The sequence below is a fragment of the Episyrphus balteatus genome, chromosome 1 (genome assembly GCF_945859705.1).
Source record: "Episyrphus balteatus chromosome 1, idEpiBalt1.1, whole genome shotgun sequence".
Lineage (NCBI taxonomy): Eukaryota > Metazoa > Arthropoda > Insecta > Diptera > Syrphidae > Episyrphus > Episyrphus balteatus.
In genome coordinates, this window is record NC_079134.1 from 148033413 (window position 1) to 148054938 (window position 21526).

General features: G+C 28.2%; 1 protein-coding gene across 1 annotated transcript in view; it reads right to left on the reverse strand.

The window, feature by feature from the left end:
- LOC129906797 (uncharacterized) overlaps nt 1-20793 on the reverse strand; it is a 135211-nt gene extending 114418 nt beyond the window's left edge. The window contains 1 exon segment of the mRNA XM_055982722.1: nt 20132-20793. The gene's annotated coding sequence lies outside the window, so the exon portion shown is untranslated.
- Between the last annotated feature and the right edge of the window lie 733 nt (nt 20794-21526).

Below are 21526 nucleotides of genomic sequence, written 5' to 3' on the forward strand. Positions count from 1 at the left end.
AACTTAATAAGAAGAGATACAAAAAAACTTTATTTTCTATGACTTGCCCAAACTTAAAACGCATTTAAAATTTCAAAACCCCAAGTGAAATTCTTAGATTTGAAATTAACTCTGATTTAAATTTTTACAATGAGAAAAAAAAACGCAACGTAAAATAAAATACGGTCAACGTTGCTTTAATGTTGAAAAAATCACATGAAACATCTTAAAGTTATTTAAATTGATGCTTTTATGTAAAGTTGAAACAACTTTGATTTAACGATGTTTTTTTTTTGTTTTTAAGTGAAAACTTCTTTAGTATAGTAGTGATTTGAAACACGATGAAAGGAAAAAGCGACAGGAAAAATAATTAATTCGAACTTTTTTGTTTTAGTAGATAGATGAATGAAATTTATACTGTAGATAGATAATAGAATAAACTATAGTTATACAAAATTTAAATTAGTTTCATATTCAAAATTCTGAGATAACGGTGAAAAAATGTTCGTTATTTCTTTTGATCTAGAGCACATAAAATTTGATTTAACTTTAATACGCATGCTGATAATATAACCTTTTATTTGATATACATATTACACATAACGGTACGTGCTCTAAAAGTTACACAATTGAAAAACTTGAAAAATACCTCAAAACACCTGTGGAGGTCTGTTGCCGATGACCAGCCACCAGTGTAGGAAGTTTGAAATTTCTACATGGTTTTTAAATTCAATCCTAAGTGGGCTTGAGGTCTTGTTTAATTTTTGACTATTTCTTACTCCGACGTTTCGACTGTGTTTACAGTCTTCTTCAGGGCTAATTATTTAGAAAATTAAAAAATCGTGATGAATGCTAAAAATCTAATTTTCTATACTTACAGAATATTTTGTCTTTTAATCTTAAGAATTCAATCTTAAGAACTTCTAACTTTGGTTGGTTTTTCTTTGCTTTTATTGATTATAGTTTTAAATATTTCAAAAATTCAAAAAATTCGAAGTCTTGATAAAAAGTAAAGAACAGAATGAACAAGAACCTGCACGGTCCTGTTTCACTAACATTTTACAGAATTTTATGAGATTTGGATCAATTCCATATATTGATAAATATTTAAATAAAATATTTAATGATACAAGTAAATTTTTAAAACGACACCCCGAAATTTATATTGTTAATGCAGATAAAGGCAATGTTACGGTAGCAATAGAAAAAATAAATTATATTGAAAAAATGGAAGTTATGATGGCTGATAGGAATACGTATACCATTCTGAGAAGTGACCCGACAAATAAAGTACAATGTAAAAATAACAATCTTGTTAAATACTTGTTCAGTAACAATCTTATAAATGAATCTGAAAAGAAGTGCATGACAACTTATACTTCTAATAGTCCTAAAATTTATGGACTACCAAAAATACATAAACCAAATATTCCACTGAGACCAATTTGTTCTTCAATGAATGTGCCATGTTATGAGTTATCAAAATACATGGTTAAAATTTTAAATAATTTAACTGTTAACTCAAAATACAACGTAAAAAACGCTTCATCGTTTATTTCAACTGTTTCACCAGTTATTTTAGAACAAGATAGTATTCTTGTATCGTTTGATGTTGTATCTTTATTTACTAATATTCCTATTCCATTAGTATTAGAATTGGTTGAAAAAAGTTGGAATATCATTCAAAACCATACAAGAATTCCAAAGTTGAAATTCCTAGAAATATTACGTTTTTGTGTAATAGATAATAATTATTTGGAATATGATAAAATATTTTATCAACAAAAACAAGGAGTTCCTATGGGAAGTCCTGCTTCTCCATTATTAGCAGACATTGTAATGGAAGCTTTATTGGATAATGTTTTCGATAAAAGTCCAAATAAACCAAAAATAGTTACAAAGTATGTTGATGATATTTTTATGATTCTCAAATCTAGTCATGTTGATTCAACTCTAAATGCTTTAAATTCTTTTCATCCGAAAATTCAATTTACAGTAGAGTTTGAAAATAATGGTCAACTTCCATACTTAGATGTGCTGGTAATAAGAAAAAATAATCGATTAATTTTTGATTGGTATAAAAAACCTACATCTTCTGGTCGTCTCATTAATTACAATTCCAAACAGCCTAAGCATGTTATAACCAATACAGCAAAAAATTTTATTAATAGAGTATTGAATATAAGTGACATTGTCTTTCGTCAAAAAAATATTAAAATTATTACGGACACGTTACTTTCAAATTCCTTTCCTTTGAATATAATAAGAACATTATTGAATCAATATTTAAATCCATTGATTCAGACAAATTTAGTAACAAATGTTACACCATTTTCGTATAGAAGCATTATATATGTTCCCCATCTTGCAAATAGAATTTTAAATGCACCTATTAGAAATAAAGAAAATGTTCGTATTGCTTTCCAGTCGGCAAATATATTAAGAACTACATTGTTTTCAAATTTGAAGGGTAAACTTTCTAAAATTGAGAAGTCAAACATAGTCTATAAAATAAAATGTTTAGGAGATGGGACAAACCATTGTCCTTCAGTTTATGTAGGAACATCGATGCAAAAACTAAAGAATCGTATAGCTGGCCATAGATCCGATATAAATGGCGGACACTCGCAAAAGACGGCTTTAGCTTTGCATTGTATTGATGAGGGCCATAGACCAGATTTTATTGACGTAGATATTTTACAGATAGAAAAACATTACAGCAAAAGAATGTTAATAGAAATGTTACATATATTAGACACAGACAATACTGTTAATAGAAGAACAGATTGTGAAGGGCTCAGTAACATTTATAGTCAGTTTCTTCAAAGAAATATTTTAGGTTGAATTCATGTTTAACTTGATTCTGTAGGCTAGATTTGATAAGAAATTTTGAATTTGTTATCAAACAATTGAAAATTTTTATATTTTGAAATTTTGATAATTTGAAACGTCTTTTTCAAGACTTCGAATTTTTTGAATTTTTGAAATATTTAAAACTATAATCAATAAAAGCAAAGAAAAACCAACCAAAGTTAGAAGTTCTTAAGATTGAATTCTTAAGATTAAAAGACAAAATATTCTGTAAGTATAGAAAATTAGATTTTTAGCATTCATCACGATTTTTTAATTTTCTAAATAATTAGCCCTGAAGAAGACTGTAAACACAGTCGAAACGTCGGAGTAAGAAATAGTCAAAAATTAAACAAGACCTCAAGCCCACTTAGGATTGAATTTAAATTCTTTAAAAAAGGTCACGAAGATAGGAATAATTTCTACATGGTTGGTATAAAAAAATTCTTACTTTTTTTGTAGGCATTGTAGAAATCTGATTGAAGCGTCATATAAAAGGTGAAATCATAAGCTTTCAGATGCTTTAAAATTTGTTATAGGTTGTCATTTAAAAAATGGTTTTAATGGTGTAAGAAGAGAAAAAAGATTTTTGCTTTTTTTTTTTTTTGAAAACTGATTGGGTTCAAAAAATCTAGTTATTTTTTTGATTTGGTATAGGCATGCATGTCTTTTTCTTAGGAAAATTTGTAAGCTTTTTTATGGTGTAATTTTTGTTTTTCAAGAACAATGATTTTTTAAGGTTTCACTTCTAGCTTCTACCACGTGTGAATTGCACACATATTTTTGTTTTTTATTAAAAACCATTTAAAACTAAGGTCGTTTCACTTTGATTTTAAAACTATTATCCTCTACGCAAAATTGTTTCGAAAAATTGTTAAATCAAAGTGTTTTTCATCGATTTTAAGTTGTGTTTTCTTTTTTTTTTTCCTCAGTGTACAAATGATAGCGGTCTTAGTCTCACATTATAAAAAAATATTCTTTATTATTTTACAAATTAATTATCCATTCATGTTATTTCAAAATTTTATTCGGTCTTACTAATTCATGAGAATCAACAAGAACGATCATTTATTTGTAAGTTTAAAAAAAATAGTCTCTCAGTTGCAAAAATTAAATTAGAATAGAATAGGGGTATTTAGTCAATTTAGGCGGACAAAACACGAAATTTTAAACTGATCCAAACGTAAAAAATCAACATCCTACTAAAAGTAGATAACTGTCTTAGCATTTTCTTATAGTTTAAAAATTGATTATCACTTCAGGTGACCAACAGCAGCGGTCTAAAGTTCAAAGTTTTCAGCCCAAAGATAAAATTAATTTTTTTTTTGTAATTTAGCGACTGTGCTTTTTTTTTAAGTGGATGTAGAAAAAAGTTTTTATGGAATATTGATAAGGAGATACGAAACTGTCTACTAGATGTTGTATCTAAATGTTGTAATACTTTATAAATAAAAAAGTGTTATGTTGAATCTTAATACAAATTAATCGTAAAAAAAGTTAATTTCTGTGTTGGTAAGGAGATAAGTTATACAATTTCACATTATTGTGTGATTAAATTAAATGTTTTCTAAAGGTTAAATTCTTATCTAATTGAATCTGTAAAAAAAAAGTGCAACTAAGTGCAACTTCGACACATTTGCCCTACTTAAAGGTTTTAGGTTTTGAAAAATGGTTACCTTGTATTCAGCATCCATATTTTAAGTTTTTTTAAAGATTCAACTTCTTGAATTACAGAACCTGAATCCTTATGATTTTTCCTAAATTTTAAGATCTTAACGTTGGCGATACCATTAATAGAACTCCATTTATAAGCGTTTTAACAAACCATTGGGGTCCATTCTTGAAACTTTTTTGTTGATCAAAAAGTGGTTTAGAAAGAAAAATTTTTCATTGAAATCAACACTTAAAACACTTTATTCCAGTACTAAATACAAGCTTTTACCTTGTTGATGAAGATAAACCGGAAACATAATTTTGTCCGCGTAAAATTGCCAAATACCCCTATGTGCGATCTTTGGAAACACTTAAATTTTTAGGAGATTCTGTTACAACACCAAAAATGATAATTGTTTCTTTAAAAAATATATTTTTGTTGTTAAAAAAAGTCAGTGCTTTTCATACAAGCAACGTAAGAAATTTTTGAATTATAACCTAACTGAAAAACTTTGAGAACAGGATGAGGAATACACAAGATAAAATATACAAAATTGCGAGATTTGTAAATGTAGTAAGCCAATATTTAAGATTTCCAATCAGCACCCGTGAGACAACCAGGCTATTACAAAACTAACTTTTTAACGACTCAACAATGACATCTAAGAACCACACAATCGATCAGAAAACTAACATACGGAACTAACGAACGGACTTAGAATTGAATATCTGAAGATTTAAGAATGATATCTATTTTATTGAAACGTAGTTAAAAAGTGTCATATTTTTTCTAAAAATAGAGCCATTATTTAATTTTACCGTTATTATTAACAAAGTTATTAACTTCAACATGATTGATAGTACGTAAAAGTACGCCTTTTTTTACTAACTATGCCCGCAAAAGCGAATAGCTAGATAAAAGATTTTAAAATAACTAAGTAAAAAATCAAGATATTGAATTTAAAAAAAAAATACGTGTTTTTATATAGTTAAAGACAAGTCCATTGACATTATTAATTTTAAAATTTAAGTTTTCAGTAAAATGATTATGTGTAATTGATCAAGCTTGTCTTTTTGTTATAATTTGTAATAAAAAAATATCATACAAAAAATATGAACTAGCCCAAAAAATTAAGGGAACAAAAAAAAATCGTGATTTTTTTAGTGATTTTTGATAAGCTGTATCTCAGTAAAAATTGATCCCATCATGACAAAATAAAAAGCAGTTGAAAGCTCTATTCTTCTAGTCTTAGGATTAAATGTTAAAATATTTTCTTTTTAACGGTAAAATAGCTAAATCGTTGGAAATGTTAAAAAGCAAAAATTTTCCAATTTTTGTTTGTTTTTACTTTTCTCTTAAGAAAGTGGGAAAATTTTTTCTGATAAAATGATTATTATTTTTAGAAAAGCTATTTATTAGGCTTTAAGCATCATTTTGTTTCAAACATCTACGATTTTTTTTTTTAACTGCAATATCAGTCATCAAACCAAAAACCATACTTTTGACTTTGACTATCAATATCTCAACAACGGATCAGTGTACAGAATATTCAAGGACACATTGAAAAACTTCATTCAATTCTCTACAAAGAAATTAAGTTTGCTTTGTTAAACAAATTGTTTTCTTATTTTTTAGATTAATTTAGAAAAGCTATCAAAATAGGCCTTTTTACGGTTTTTTAGAAAATTTACCGCTATTTAATTTCCATGAGTGATAAGATTAAACTGAGGCTTAATTATTGAAGCTTAATATACCTGAAATTAATATGCAAATTTTCAAACTAATTCATCAATCAGTTTTTCTGTTGTGAGGGTTTGAATTTTTGAGATGAAATAAAACACCATATTTCTGCATGTCTAAATGACTTACTTCTTTGAACTTTTTTATGAGCAAAATCAAATTATTTTGAGTTTATTTGAACATTTTATTGATAAATATCGTTTAAGTTTTAGATAAACCAAGAAAAAACAAAAAAAAAATCAAAATTAGGAAAAATATCCAAAAATGGTAAAAAGCTTTTTTTCAAAATTTAACTTTTTTGAAAACTTTTAATTTTTCCTAGAAGAATAGAGCTTTCAACTGCTTTTTATTTTGTCATGATGGGATCATTTTTCACTGAGATACAGCCTATCAAAAAACACTAAAAAAATCACGATTTTTTTTTGTTCCCTTAATTTTTTGGGCTAGTGTATTTTTCTCGTCTACTTTCACATTCCACTTAAACACATAATAGTAATTATTTTTTCTACTTTATTTATTTCAGATTAAGCTTATGAAATATATTTTTTTAATTTTTATTATTGGTCAACAATAGCTTTTTTGATAAACCATTTAAGTTTTTCAATGGAAAAGAATGTTACACATACGCCACAGTGACCAACAAAATATTTTTACTCTGAGAATTGTTACGAAATTTTTGGAATGCTGATTAGCTTACCGTTTCAGGAAGAAAGTTTAAAGTTATGAAATTAGCTACTGATAATAGTGATAAAAGCTAATGATTGTCACCTGCCAACTCAACACATAAATGATTTCAAAAATTGCTTGAAAATGCAAAAAAACAACAATTTTGTTATTAATTATATTTCACATTATTTGAAAAAGCTTGTTTCTATTAAACAAACAAAATTATAAGAATGGAAAAGGTATTTACTGGGCAACATGCAATATAACTGAACAGATAAAGATAATTTTAAATACATAACCTAAAATCAACATAAAAATGTATGAGGTATTTTTAAATATTTTTGTATTTTCTATGAACAATATTGACCTACGAGTCTCGTATTTTATAAGTTTTACTCGTTTTTTTTTTTGTTAGACCGCTTGAAATAAACATTTTTTTTTAGTTTTGTATGTAACTACAATCCCGGTGAAATTCTCCCTTCTCATAAATGCTTGGAGAGACCCATTAATTTCTAAGTAAGTTCTTGGCGGAAGTTTGTCTTGTGCCATTGCCATATCTGGCTTTGGTCTTTAAACGAAAGAGAGGAGACCGTGTGTGGGGCAAGTTTTGAGGGTTTGGTGTCTACACACAAGCGCATATATGGGCGCTGCAAGGGAAGACGTCTCGAAAGACTTAGACATTGCTGAATTTTTGAGAATCTTTTTTCACTTCTATTTTTTTTTTTTTTGTTATTTTTTATTTTCTTTTTTTTTTTTTTTGTCGTCGGGATATAAGCGAGTTTTTCCTTTAATTTATTTTTAGTTATTTTTGTTTTCGTTTTTTGGAATTATTTATTTTTGTTGTCAAAGTTCTTTCTCCACCAGTCTCTCCAGTCGGTCGCAACGCGCCGAAGGAAACCTAGTATTTATGTAGGTTTTCCTGTTGTTGCAAGAGAGTAGAACCATGCATCCTCTATATAATCTACTATAACTCTACTACAACTAGGTTCTTACTGCTGCAAGTTCTGGCTCAACAAGTGTAGCGAGTTGTATGTTTGTGTATACACGTTGCACAATATTATATGTGCAACGTTTTGGGTTTTTTATTTTGTTATTTTTCGTTATAGTGTTTTGGTGTATAGATGTGATGAACGTCTGTGACTTCTCTGGGGTATTACGACCTTTTGGAAAATGTTCACACTCAGCTTAAGTTAACCTCACAGACGGTGATTCGCCTCCGCATTCTTTTGACGACTATACGAGTATAGTTACGACTTACGAGTATAGTATGGGTGTTTGATGATAAAAATAAAATACAATTTTAAAATCAAACAGTTTTTTTTTGATTTTGTTGTTTTTGTGGAGAGAGGAGATTTACTATTCAGTTGAACTTGTTAGAAAACTGGGTAGGTATTTTAAAGTAATTATTTGTATGGCATTAATTGATTGGTAGGAGATAAGTAATGTTTTTAATACTAGTGAATAAATTATTATTAAAGCTCTGCACCAAGGACGAAATAAGCAATTGTTCTCAATCTCTAGAAAGAACGAAAATATTGTCTTGGCCGAATATTTGACAAAGAGTACATAAAATCTGTTATTATCTGATGTATTGCTTAAAATTCTGTAATGTATTTTTTGAAGATAAAACAGCGATAAAAGCAGCAAGAGTTCTAAAACAAACAATTTTCAACAAATAGCTATGCTATGATCAAATCATGTCAGTAATCATATTAAACAAAAAGCTCAACAATTTATATGCAACTTACAATGGTCGGAAAAAGTATTTTGACAAGGCCTTAACAAGTCTGTAAGTTTTATACGTACTTGAAACACGTAAAATGCATTACCTTACCTTACCAACGTTGAAAAAGAAAACGTTTGTCAAAATATTTTTTTCCCTCAAAAATTAGTACTTTTTATACAAAAAATGCAGCCTCGAAGCATAATACCAACTATATGACTGACATTGACCATCATGAGATTCACCATAATATACTACTTAATAAATAACCGTCAACTTCCTTATTTTATGTTTAACCGTTACAGATTATTCTCATCAGTTAGAAAAATATTCATCTTGTCAAAATACTTTTTCCGACTGTTGTATATCAAGAATATCTTTACTCAATAATATTAGAAAAATAGCAAAAGAAGTGATATTTAAATGAATCAAAAAGTTTTGCAGTGAAAACGCGAATAACTCAAAAAGGATGTTCAGCTTCCAAAAAAAAAGAAAAGAAAATTTTCTTAAATTTTCAAAAAATCTATTTTGTTCTGTTTTTTGTTAAAAGATAACTTTGAACACTCAAGACCAAGAGGCAAGAAGTCCTACGTAGAATAAGTTGTCATCTTTAACATTTTGCTTTTTTGTGCTGGTGCTTCCGGTGTTTCGAACATGTCTATTTGTTTGAAATGCATACCATATTGGATGGGTAATATAAAAAGCCTTAATTTTATCGATCTTTAACTTCTCTAGTACATATAAGGAAGTACCTGTAATGAAGTTATGGGAAGAGGATATTTTTGTTAAAGCATACAATGATTGCTAACCCCACCGACTTCACAGAACGCTTACTGACGGTTTCAGCAGAAGCGAAAATCTCGGGTGTTGGCCTATAATCAATAAAAAGAGCAAAATCTGCACATTTTATATGTTAAAAAATTTAAGCAATAGAAATTTCCATATTTTTATATCGTACCAATATTGCAATATTATTATTATAGTTGTTAATAAGAATTTGTTTGAGCTTGTAGACCAGACCAAATAATAAAATTTTTAAAAAAATTATATGCAGAAAATTAGTTATGATCTGCAGCTTTAAATCAAATCATAAAATGTATAAAAATATTTTTTGTGTTTTTAACTTTTATCTTTAAAAAAAATAAGTTGAAATTTGACACAATTTCGAAGTTTTTATGTTTTAAGTAAGCTTAAACTTTATTCAAAGCAGAATATTAATTTTATGATTAAAAAATAATTTTGTGTGTAAAAAAATTACATAATTTTCAATTGAAAAAAATTGATGAAATGTTTTTGAGTTTTGAAAATTTTGCAATATTTTTGGTTCAAACTTTACTTAAAGATGATTTAGAAAAACTTAGCTGTGATAAAATAAAAATATTTTATGTGGAGTGATTGAATATAATTCAAGTGTCGGTAAACATCGACCAAAATAAGGCGTCTTAGTAAGGGTACGACAGATCTAACTGATGAAACACGGGCGAAACACTTTATAAATAAATATTTTATCTTCACCTCCTCCAAATTCCTTAGAATAAAAATATTTATTGTGAACAAATATAAAATATTTCAAGATTTTAGGAGATTTAATGTCAAATTTTGGAAGTCTAGCTTTCTTTCGTTTTTTTTTTTAGCTTAAGCAATCTTAAAAATTCTTAAACCTAAAAAACTCATGAATTTCGAAAATACTTTTTTTTACTATTCTTTTCAAATAAAAATAAGCTTTTTTATCAAAAAAAAAAACAAAACCGACTTCCATGGATCAAAACTGGGTTTTATAGTTTTTCTAATAGTTCCTATGGCTATAACTGAACGAAATTGAAATGGGACTACATTGCAACCACCAGCTTTTCAATACAAAAAGAATTATCAAAATTGCTGCACTCAGTCCAAAGTTATGAGGTAACATAAAAAAAAATATACAGGCGAATTGAATACCTCCTCCTTTTTGGAAGTCGGCAAAAAAAAACCTAAAAAATCGCACTTTTTTCAAGCACCTAGAGTGACCTAACCAATAGTTGATAGGATCCAAAAAAAAAACTTTCGACAAAGAAATATTTTGAAATTGTGGAAAACAAAATTCCGATAAATTTGCTATCAATTTTTATAACAAGTTTGGCCTCTTTCGACATTGTATTATTTCCAACTACAAATATTAAAAAACAAACTCAAAATTAAAATATTCACAAACTTTGAATGTAAAATTTTTCGTTTACCCAAAATATACTTCTAAAGGATTTGATATGCTGAAACAGAATCTAAAGTCAGAAAAATGTTTCGTTCGTCTAATTTGTTATTTAACTTTTAACTTCAGATTGGATTTTTTTTTTTTTTTCTCAAAAACGTGACTCATAGATTTTTTTTGCCTTTGGTTCCGATATAATATCAAAATCTTTTATAAAAATATTGTTTGATTCAACAAGAAATTAAATGTTGTTTGAACATTGTTATTTTGTACCTACGGTTTCAAGTTTTTTTTTTCATATTGACCTTAAAACCTATGTAGTTGGGTACAATTAATATAAAATTGATCCGTTTAAAAAAGAATTATTATTTTTAAAAAATAAACAAATATTGTTTTTTATTTGTATTTGTTTAAACATTAACGTTGCTGAAACTTATATTTAAACGTTAAGTTGATTTAGTTGCTTACGAGAAAGTTAGAAAACGGTTCAATTACAGGTATCAATCAGTATCGACTATCGAGTATTCGAATGTATGATCGGGAATCAGGACTTATTTTTTTGGTATGGTGGAAAGTAAACAGCCTTAGTTTTTGTGAAAAGGGAGTACAAAAGGAAATACAAATTTCATATCTGGTTGTCCATTGCATTACAAACTGTACTGTGGTTCATCCTAATATTGGGTCGGTTCAGTGATCAGTTTTACAATAGATTAGATGTTCACTTTGTTCGATAAATTGAACATGGCGTTTCAGATAGGTAATGATTATATTAATTTCAAAGTCCTCGCGAAACCTTCACTTTTTGATAAAATGTAAATTTTACCGCTTTGAAATTCTCACCCTTGCATTAATTTACTAACCATTTGTAAAAATAACAGACTTAAGCTCTAAATAATTTAATACATTTTCCCCATCACAACACAGAACTCAAAACCTCACCATATTAAAAATAAAGATTTCTAGAAATTAATTCTCTTAATTTAACTAGTTCATTCTATGCGCCAGTCAACCTATCAATTGATAGGTACCTATCATGTCTATCATGTCCAAAAGGAAGTAGTAACTTCAGCTTTCATTCACATTTTCATGGTACTAATACCAAGTCGTGTATATTTATAGGGTCTCTCTTTTTTAAAAAACAACATTGTGATAAAAAAATAAAAACAAAAACAAAAAAATAAGTTAACAGTGGCAAGAATATGTAGTAGATGCTCCATCGCTATTACAATTCGCCAGGAAGTAATCTATTCGGCTGGAGTAGAAGAAGTAGCCAAATACAATCTTTCGTATTTTTTCTTATTTTTTGTTGTTGTTTCGATCCCAATCTTGATGGCAAATCTTTACAAACTCTCAAACTTGACTATAAGAAAAAAAAGAAGACACTTTTTTTTTTGCGTTTTTGTTGTGAGTCATCTTATGCCTTTTGCCACAAAGTGTTTCCTTCTTTAATAGCCTGGCCATCATACAACAACGACATTGCAACGGATTGGGTTGGGTTTGGGATGAAGGGGCTTTCCAAAGACGTCGACTAACTCTTAACAACAACCACATCCCTTTTTAGCCTTTACTTACTATTAAATGGCTAGGTCTCTCCTCAGACCATCAAGGTCTTTCTTGTGTTCCTTATATCGCGGTTATGTTTTTCAGTTTTTTTGTTGTTGTTTGGTCTTCTCTTATTCCATTTGTAGTGATAATAGCTGGTTGCAGCCAGTTGGTGGAAGGAAGTCTCATCATCGCGGATGCACACGACCAACTTTAAGGTAAAGGAAGCTCGGGGAACGTTAAAACGGGCGAGACTATAGAGTATCTTCCATCTGGACCAGGTTTATAGTATCGTTACTTTTTTTTTTATTTAGTGTGTTCTTATGTTTCTTTGCTGCCTTGACGCCAGACATAGACAACCTTCGCTTCGCATTAATGGACGAGGAATAATAAAATAATAATAAGGTATCCAAAAAAACAACAAAACACAAAATACAAAACAAAACCGCTCGACAAAGACCACGGGAGTCTCGAGTCTGGAGGAATCGGCATCGGCTTAGAATGACATAATCAAGTCCTCCTCTTCGATGTTGTCGGTGGTGGCTTGGCACGCTGCTGCGTCCGTCCCGTTCCGTTCCGTTCCGTCGTCGTCGTAGCTCTTCGCAGTCACCATCTCATAGTCAGTTGTTTAGTATAGAAGAAGTCGTGTTCTTTTTTTTTTTGTGTGTGTTTGTCTTGATTCTTTTTCCTACAAAGATTGTCTGTTGTGATGCTGGCTGGCTTGTTTAGGAGTGCGGTTAGGTAACACCAAGAGAGACTAACCAGTCAACAACAAAAACAGAGCATCTGGGGAGATGAAGATTCGCTCTATACACTTTGGTGTTCACTTCCTGCTTTGGGATGAATCAAAATAGTTTTCAATTTTTGTTGTTGTTATTTTTTTGTTTTGTTGTGGCTTAGTAATCGTTTTTGCGAAGAGACCGATTCCGGATCATCTAACCTTTTTTTTTTTTTTTTGAACAAAAAAAAAAGTGTTTGTTTTTGCTACCGAAATTCCGTAAGAAGAGAAGAAGTTGTTGCTGAGCTCTCCTCCATTGTTTTGGAGGCGGTATTCAATTTCAATATAAAAAAGTTTGGGCTCTCACCTAGGAAGTTGTGTGAATTCTTCAAAAGTGAATCATTGATATTGTGTTTTTGTGAATGGAGAATTTTTGAATTGGGGTCTTTATTAAACTACCGACGAGACAAGACGATTTACGACTTTTGAAGGTGGATGCGGCGCCAAAGAGAATTTTTGGAAATTTTGACTTTTTTGGAATTTTAGAAATGAGAATGAGTCTCCTTTTGACCTATTCACATTTTTGGGTATATTTTTTTTTATTATTTTATTAAATTTTTACCGCAAACTACCTGATTCGCAGAAGTATTTTTAAATTTTAAGTCTTTTAGGATGTGATTCAAGTTATTCCTCGGTGAATCAAGAGGATATAATAATTGTCTGATTTGATATTTTATTTATTGCAAGTGACATTTTTCGAAGATGACTTTGAGTTCGTTCTAAGCTTATTTAAGTTTGTCCGAGGAATTTCCGGTTTATTTTTCAGAAAATAAAAAATACTATGCAAATCTGTAAGATTCGTTTAATTGTGAAAAATTGTATCAAAATACACATTGCTCATTTACTTGAAAATTGTCATAACTCAAAAATTACTAATTTTGAGTTATTAGTGCAAAAGTTATTGGAATAAAGTAATCTTCATTTTTTAGCTTTAAAAACTGAGGCATAAAGAGCACTAGTTTTTTTTTAGAAACTAACTTTTTACATACAATAAATCATTTTTATCAAAAAAACAAAACCGTTTTCCATGGATCAAAACTGGGTTTTATGGTTTTTCTCATAGTTTCTATAGCAATAGCCAGCTTCCCAATACAAAAAGAATTATCAAAATTGGTTCACTCAATCCAAAGTTACCTATGTGGTAACATACAAAAAAAAATTATAACATAAAAAAAATACAGACGAATTGCATAGCTCCTCCTTTTTGGAAGTCGGTAAAAATGGATGAATGATGACAATTAAATTAGCAATATAATGTCGCCTTTTTCTATTGAACTCTGTTAACTTCTGTGTTTGGTATTCACACACATGTTCGTGGTATGATGTGTTGTTTTTTTGTGGTTTTGTTTTAACTAAGACCAAATATAAGGAGACCTGTCATAATTTCCAAAAAAAAAAAAACAAAATTACCCAAAAACCTAACAACCTAAAATTTGAAACGAAAATTATGTTCCTGAATTTTGTTCACACCAGGTCTATCTTATTCTAAAAATCGTTTTTCCCAAAACTATTACAACATAACTTAATAAGAAGGTATTCCTTTCTAATTCTTACGTTCTATAAAATGAATTAACCGATATCAACAACCTTTCTAAAGCTATTAGGAAGGTACATATCTTAAACATAAATTAAAAATTAAATTTGAAAAAAAAAAAATAAAAAAATAGAATTTTTGTTTTTAAAAATCAATAAAAATCAATTCTTTTACATAGAATTTTATTTTAAACTGTTGTTTTGATTAATGAAAAACTTAGAAGAGATTGAATTTTAAGAACAAGTAAACTATCAACTTATTGGTGTTTTTATTTTGTTAAGTTCATCTCTAAATAAAAAAATCGAATCAATACTTTTTTTTTTTGAGTTCAAATATGTTAAAAAATTGTTATTATTACTGTTCATCTTAACACTCTTGTTTCATATTCGTCAACAAGTTTTTACGAATTATATTTTCTCGTGCTACAATAGGTGTGTTTTTTAGTTTATCTACAGGGTGTCCCAAAAGTAATGGATCAAACGAAATATGCAGATAGGCCAACTTTAGGGCTCTCAGAATTTGGTAACTTGTTCATCCCAAATCCTTACGGTTTTCAATTTAATGCAGTTTTTGTGAATTATCGAAAAATCTCGACTTTGCAACAGTATTTTGCTTCCTCCGGTCATAATTGATTTTTGTTTTTTACAATTCTTTCACTATAACATTGCCTACTAATAAGAAATAATTATTTAATCAAAATATTTTTTATTTCATACGCCATTTTGCTGCAAATTATGTAACAGTTCCATGTTTTATAAAAACTCAATTTCTTACTTTTATTTGAGAGGAACATCCCGAAAAAAAATTGTATGGTGTGATACTGGTTTATTATTTTAAAAACTTGCCGTGTTATTGCACTTTTCAAAAATGTATAAAAATTTCCAAAGTTCAAATTAGAACGAAAGATATTACAATTTTAATGCAAAAAAACAGGGGTTTTCAGAGCAAAATAACAAACAAAAATCGAGGCTTTTATTCAAAAAGAAATAAACAAACAACAGTCGAGGAAATGTGTTTATTTTTCTTTGTTATTTTTCTCTGAAAAGGCCTGTTTTGTTGCATTAAAATTGTAATATCTTTTGTTCTAACTTCAAGTTTGGAAACTTTTATACATTTTTGAAAAGTGCAATAACACGGCAAGTTTTTAAAATAATTAACCTGTGTCACACCATACAAATTTTTTGCAGTGTGTTGCTCTGAAAAAAATTAAGTAATTGAGTTTTTATAAAAAATATTTTGATTAAATAATTATTTATTCTTATTAGCCAATGTTTTAGTGAAAGAATTGTAAAAAACAAAAATCAATTATGACCGGAGGAAGCAAAATACTGTTGCAAAGTCGAGATTTTTCGATAATTCACAAAAACTGCATTAAATTGAAAACCGTAAGGATTTGGGATGAACAAGTTACTAAATTCTGAGAGCCCTAAAGTTGGCCTATCAGCATATTTCGTTTGATCCATTACTTTTGGGACACCCTGTATATAGATTTTGTGCAAAAAAACGACATCGAGATATTTGAAATCAAAACAATTTAAGTGTTAAAAAAAAAACAAAAACTTTATCCGTAAAGATTTTGAGGAAATGTTGATGAGGAAATGTTGCTTTTTAAATTACATTTCTTTTGAAGGGCTTGTTGTTAACGTAAACGAAAAATTCGAAAGATTATGACTGTTTCTGTCCAATTCCTACTATATTAAAAGTCAAACTCTTTCCTAATTTAAACAATTTTAAAAAATAAATTTATTAAAAGTACAAAATAAACATAATGGTTCTTGTAATAGAGCTTTGACATTATGGAAATTGCTGTCCCATGGAAAGTTATAGGGGAAAGTTTAGAGTCAGTATGTATTTTGCAGAAGCGTTTTCTCGAAATAAACCTTTTTGAGTTCTCGATCTTTTGCACTGAGGGTGCGATATATATAAAATTACCAAAGTTTTTTCGAAAAATTAGAAATAGAAATAAAAAATGTATCACGTTTGATTTTTAAAAAATCGAAAAAAATTCAATATGGCTACCTTCAAACGCTAATAGCACAAGAACGACGCAACTTATGTTAATAATCATGGTCTTAAAATGTAGCTAAGAATATACAAATGGTTTTTGGTTTTTTGTTAAAAATTTTTTTTTGAAACCAACATGGATATAATGACCATACCACTACGGAGTTAAAAAAAAAGACATGAGCACGTCACATTTTTGACAGACAGCTTCCAAATTGTTTGTACAGTGGTGCCAAACATTTGGAGGGATTTCAAAAATCCCAATGTCGTTTTTTTTTGCACTAAATCTATATAGATAAACAAAAAAACACACCTAATTTTTACATTATATAGGTAGTGGATTTTTTTTCCAAATCAAAGATTTTTTATTTATATGAATTTTAAATATCTAGTGCAGTGCTTAAATTTTTGTAAGCATTTTTAAAGAAATATACCATCGTGTTTATGAGTATTATTATTTTCATTTATAAAATTGAAAAAATAACATTATTATATCTTTGAATACCTAATATTGAAAAATTGCTTTAATTTTCAATATTGAAACTATTACAACTATTCAGTTAGAATCTTTTTAAACAAAAGTGTTAACAATAAGTTTGAAACATGCAATTCGATGCCATATGTATGTGTGTATGGCAGATATCTTTAATCTTTTTGAAATTTTATCTGGTAGAAAATATTTAATTTAGATTTACATTGAAGTTTGTCAGATGAGACATCGTCATAGATAAACTTTCTAAAAATGATACAATTTAAGAAGAACAAAAAGTCTATCTATATTGCAAGATAAGCATCCTCGACAAAGAAACTCTAGTATAAAATCTTCGAATTAAATTAATTTTGCAATTCATATTTTTGTTGCGTGATTCTGTAAATGATTTTTACTTGCGATATAGGTATTATAGGGCAAGTTTAGGATTCGTACAAAAAATCGAACACGAGATAACAATTTTACATGACATTACAATGATGGAGAATGCCAAAAAAGTGCAATTCTGTCTGTCTGTCTGTCTGTAAGAACCTCGAGCTACAGCCTAAACTACTGAAGCGATTTTCTTCAAACTTGGTAGTTAACAGTTTTGGGTGATTCCCTAAAGGAAAAATTGAAGTTTTTTTCTTAGGACCAAAACTAACGGTACCTGTCATATAACGGAAACAGAAAAGTTGATTTATTTCAAAAACGGCTCTAACGATTTTGATTAAAATTTTTCTGCTTACTGTTACAGTTAAGAGCCTCCTTTGATAATAAAAAAATATTTTTTGTACCGTTATTAACGGTACCTGCCATAGAACGGTTTTTTGGATTTATGAATTTCTCAAAAACGACAAAACAGATTTCGACCAAATTTTTAATACAGAAACGTTTAAACAATCATTATTTAAATAAAATTTAATTTTTCAAAAAACACATTTTTGGATTTTTAAAAAATATTTCAAAAATTTTTTTTTTAAATCAATTTTTTAGAAATGAGTTGGTGAAAAATTTTGTTATTTTGTTTTTATGTATAAATTAATTATTTATTCAAAATTGCATTTCAACTTTTTTTTTGAAAAATATTAGAAAATTTTTATATAGGAAAAATTATTTTTTTTTAAAAACCGCTCTAACGATTTTCGAAAATTTTTTTCTAAAAATTCCTTTTTATACTAGAAATAAAATGGCATACTTAGTTTTTTGTAAAAGATCATTTAAAACGGCATTTAACGGCAAGTGCATTGTAATTAAATATTTGTTTTATTTTGTGAGATTTGGAATCGCGCTAAACTTTATCTGATTTTTTTTCCCAGTTTTTTTTTTTAATTTTTTGTAGTCTTCAAAATTGTGAATGATAAAAAATGTAAAGGTAGTTGGTAACAAATGTCTTATTTTCTAGCTAAATCTGCGCCTAACTCGGCTGAGATTCTTAAATAAATTTAAGCTCTGTCAAATTTTTGAGAGAATCTTTTATGGGATCTAGCTTGGTCTGGGGTGTTTATTTTTTTTTACATTTGTGTTGCTGGAGTTCAAATGTAATGTAAGTGTTTTGAAAAATGCCTCTAGTTTTCGATTAACTATTTTCTTAAATTATTTTTTACTCTCTTAAAATTGTTAAAGCAGCAGCCAAAATTTTTGAAATTTCAGCCGTCTTTCCGTACGGAGACTGCAAAGCCCTGTCAGTAGAAATCTAACTTTTTTTTTTAGTAAAAACGAGTTGAAACAACTATAAAAAAACAGAAGTTTTTTACTATATTCAGATTAAAGTATAAATTTTAAAATATTTTTGAAAACACAATCTTCAAGGTAATAGTTTTGGTTCTGGATTCAAAAAATAGTGATAAGTCAATTAAATTAAAATCAATGTAATGTTGTTCGAAAAAAAAAAAATAGATTTTAGATTTAGATTTTTTGAAAATTCGAGCTTTGAAATTTTAAAGAGGATAGATTTTAAATTAGCAAAAATAAGTACTCGTATAGTAAGGAATTTTCACAAAACTGAGCTGAAAATAAAAGTTCGATATTAAATCAGTGCTTTCTTATGAGAAGATTCAAATAGGTATGTAATCAGCGCTAGAAGCTTTCTAATAACTTGTTAAAATAAGTTTAAACTATGTTTTTTTTTCAAAATTTTATATAAACTTCAGTTAATTGAAACCCACTATGATTCGCGAAATATGAAAACATAACATAATTCTGATAAATCATCGCTTTTTTGTCATTTACATTATGTTTAAATCAAAACAAGTCATTAAAATGGCTTAAAAACACGTTTAAAAAAAATTAAATTCTCATCATAAAAAAACATTAAATTTGAAATAATCAAAACTTAAATTATAAAAAAAAAAAAACTCAGAACATAACCCACTGAGTCAGTTATGTATCACAGTCCTTCTAAATATAGGTACCTACAAAGTTTTAAGATTTCTCAAGAAAAAAAAAATGTGTGTGAAATTTTGACAAGTTCAATTTAGTTCCCAGACCCGAAAACCCACGAGCCTTTCAACTTTTGAATCGAACTATCTAAATCAAAAAAACACCTCAACTCACTAAAAAAAACCAAAAATATTTATTTTTTCTTCAAAATTCACTGAAAAACTTAACGTCCTTGAGATAAAATGTCAACTCAATCTATCTTATTTCGAAACCAAACAAACCAGCAATATATCACTGCTAGTCTTGGATTATTTTCCCATAAACCATTTCAAATAAATTACTATCCTATCCACTCTTCATTTCAAAAACATAAAATTAAAAAAAAAGAAGATCACTCTTCTTCTATAAAATTGGTTTTTGATCTACATCGTGTCTTCCAGGCAGACGACATGCGAACATCAACTTTAATAATAATTATTCATCTAAATCACGATTTTTCATTCTTTTTTTTTTTTCTTTTTGGCAACTTAACTTAATAATAAATAAAAAAAATTCAGTCTTAAAGAGAATCGGCAACATAATAATAAAATACCTATATAAAATAATTTTTTTTTGTATTATTTACCTTTTAAGCTGTCGAATTGCAGCAAAATAACATAAGCCATGCAAATAAATTTCCAAAAACTCGTAACCATTTAAAAATGTGCAGCACGATTTACAAATCAATCAACGTGAAATATTTTTTTTTTTTTTTTTTTTTTGAATCCCGATCCCGAACTAAAGACGACAAAAAAAAAATCAAACCACGATCCCGACTCTGTTTGTTTCACTTTTTGTATACTTTTTTTGTTTGCAGACAAAAAAAATTTGTACAATTTGACTTAAAATTGTTACTTTTTATTTATTTTTTTTACTCAAAATTTGAATAAAAACATCATCAATTTTTTTCTATAGATACTTTTTCCCCTCAACTTCTTGAGTTCACTTGTATTATTGCCGCCAAAACGTCACAAGAAAGTGCGTGCCTTTTTTTTCTTCTTTAAACAAAAAAAAAAAAAACTGCACGTAATCGTCACTATGCTGTCTGAAAACACCACACCGGCAAGTTCAACTTTATTATGAAGTGCGTTTCTCCACACGCATACTACACATCATCACTCGACCAAGCAAACGATACAACAACGACAAACGAAAACGATGAAAAAATGATGAATGGACGTTATAACGACGGACACAAGATACTCTCTCGGCAGAATTTTATCGATAAAAATGTATCTGAGTAGGTATCTAAAATATCGAACAAAAAAAAAATTTTTTTTTATCTGTTTTTTTTTTTGATCGGTGCAATAATTTAGATGCACCAAATGAGTAAGAAAAAACTTCAAATTTTTACTTCAGAGAGAGAAAGATCGTCAAAAGTATCTCAAAGATCGTTCGAGTATATCTTTTTTTTATTGTTTTTTTTTTTTAGCAAAAATGCATTAAATTTTCTGATTCACGTTTCGAAGAAAAAAAAAAAAAAAAAATAAAAACAAAAAAAAAACGAAATTTCACGCGTTCTTGTACCGTAAAAATGCAGGTGCAATGGAAGTGCACCGAGCGCACGACTACCAAAAAAAAAACCGCACTTGCAAAAAAAAATTCGTCGTCCGAAAATTTATGCAGACACTTGAATTTCCTCTGTCATATTCTCAAAAAAAAAAAAACTTCAAAACGAACGACAAATAATTGAGAAAATACACAAATTTACAAAAAAAAAAAACAAATACAAAAACATCAAAGAAGTATCTTTTTTTAGTTTTTTTGTTTTGTTTAAATGCAATAGATACAAAATAATAATAATAAATTAGTTTATTTATTTTTAGTGTTTAAAATATTTATTATATTTTTGCGCCACACTTAAAAAATCGTTTTATATTCTTTTATTTTTTTATTTTTTTGAAAAATAAAAAAAAAATAAATATTATTTTAAGAGGAGCCAATTGCGTTCACTACATTTGATGATCGAAAACGAACTGAA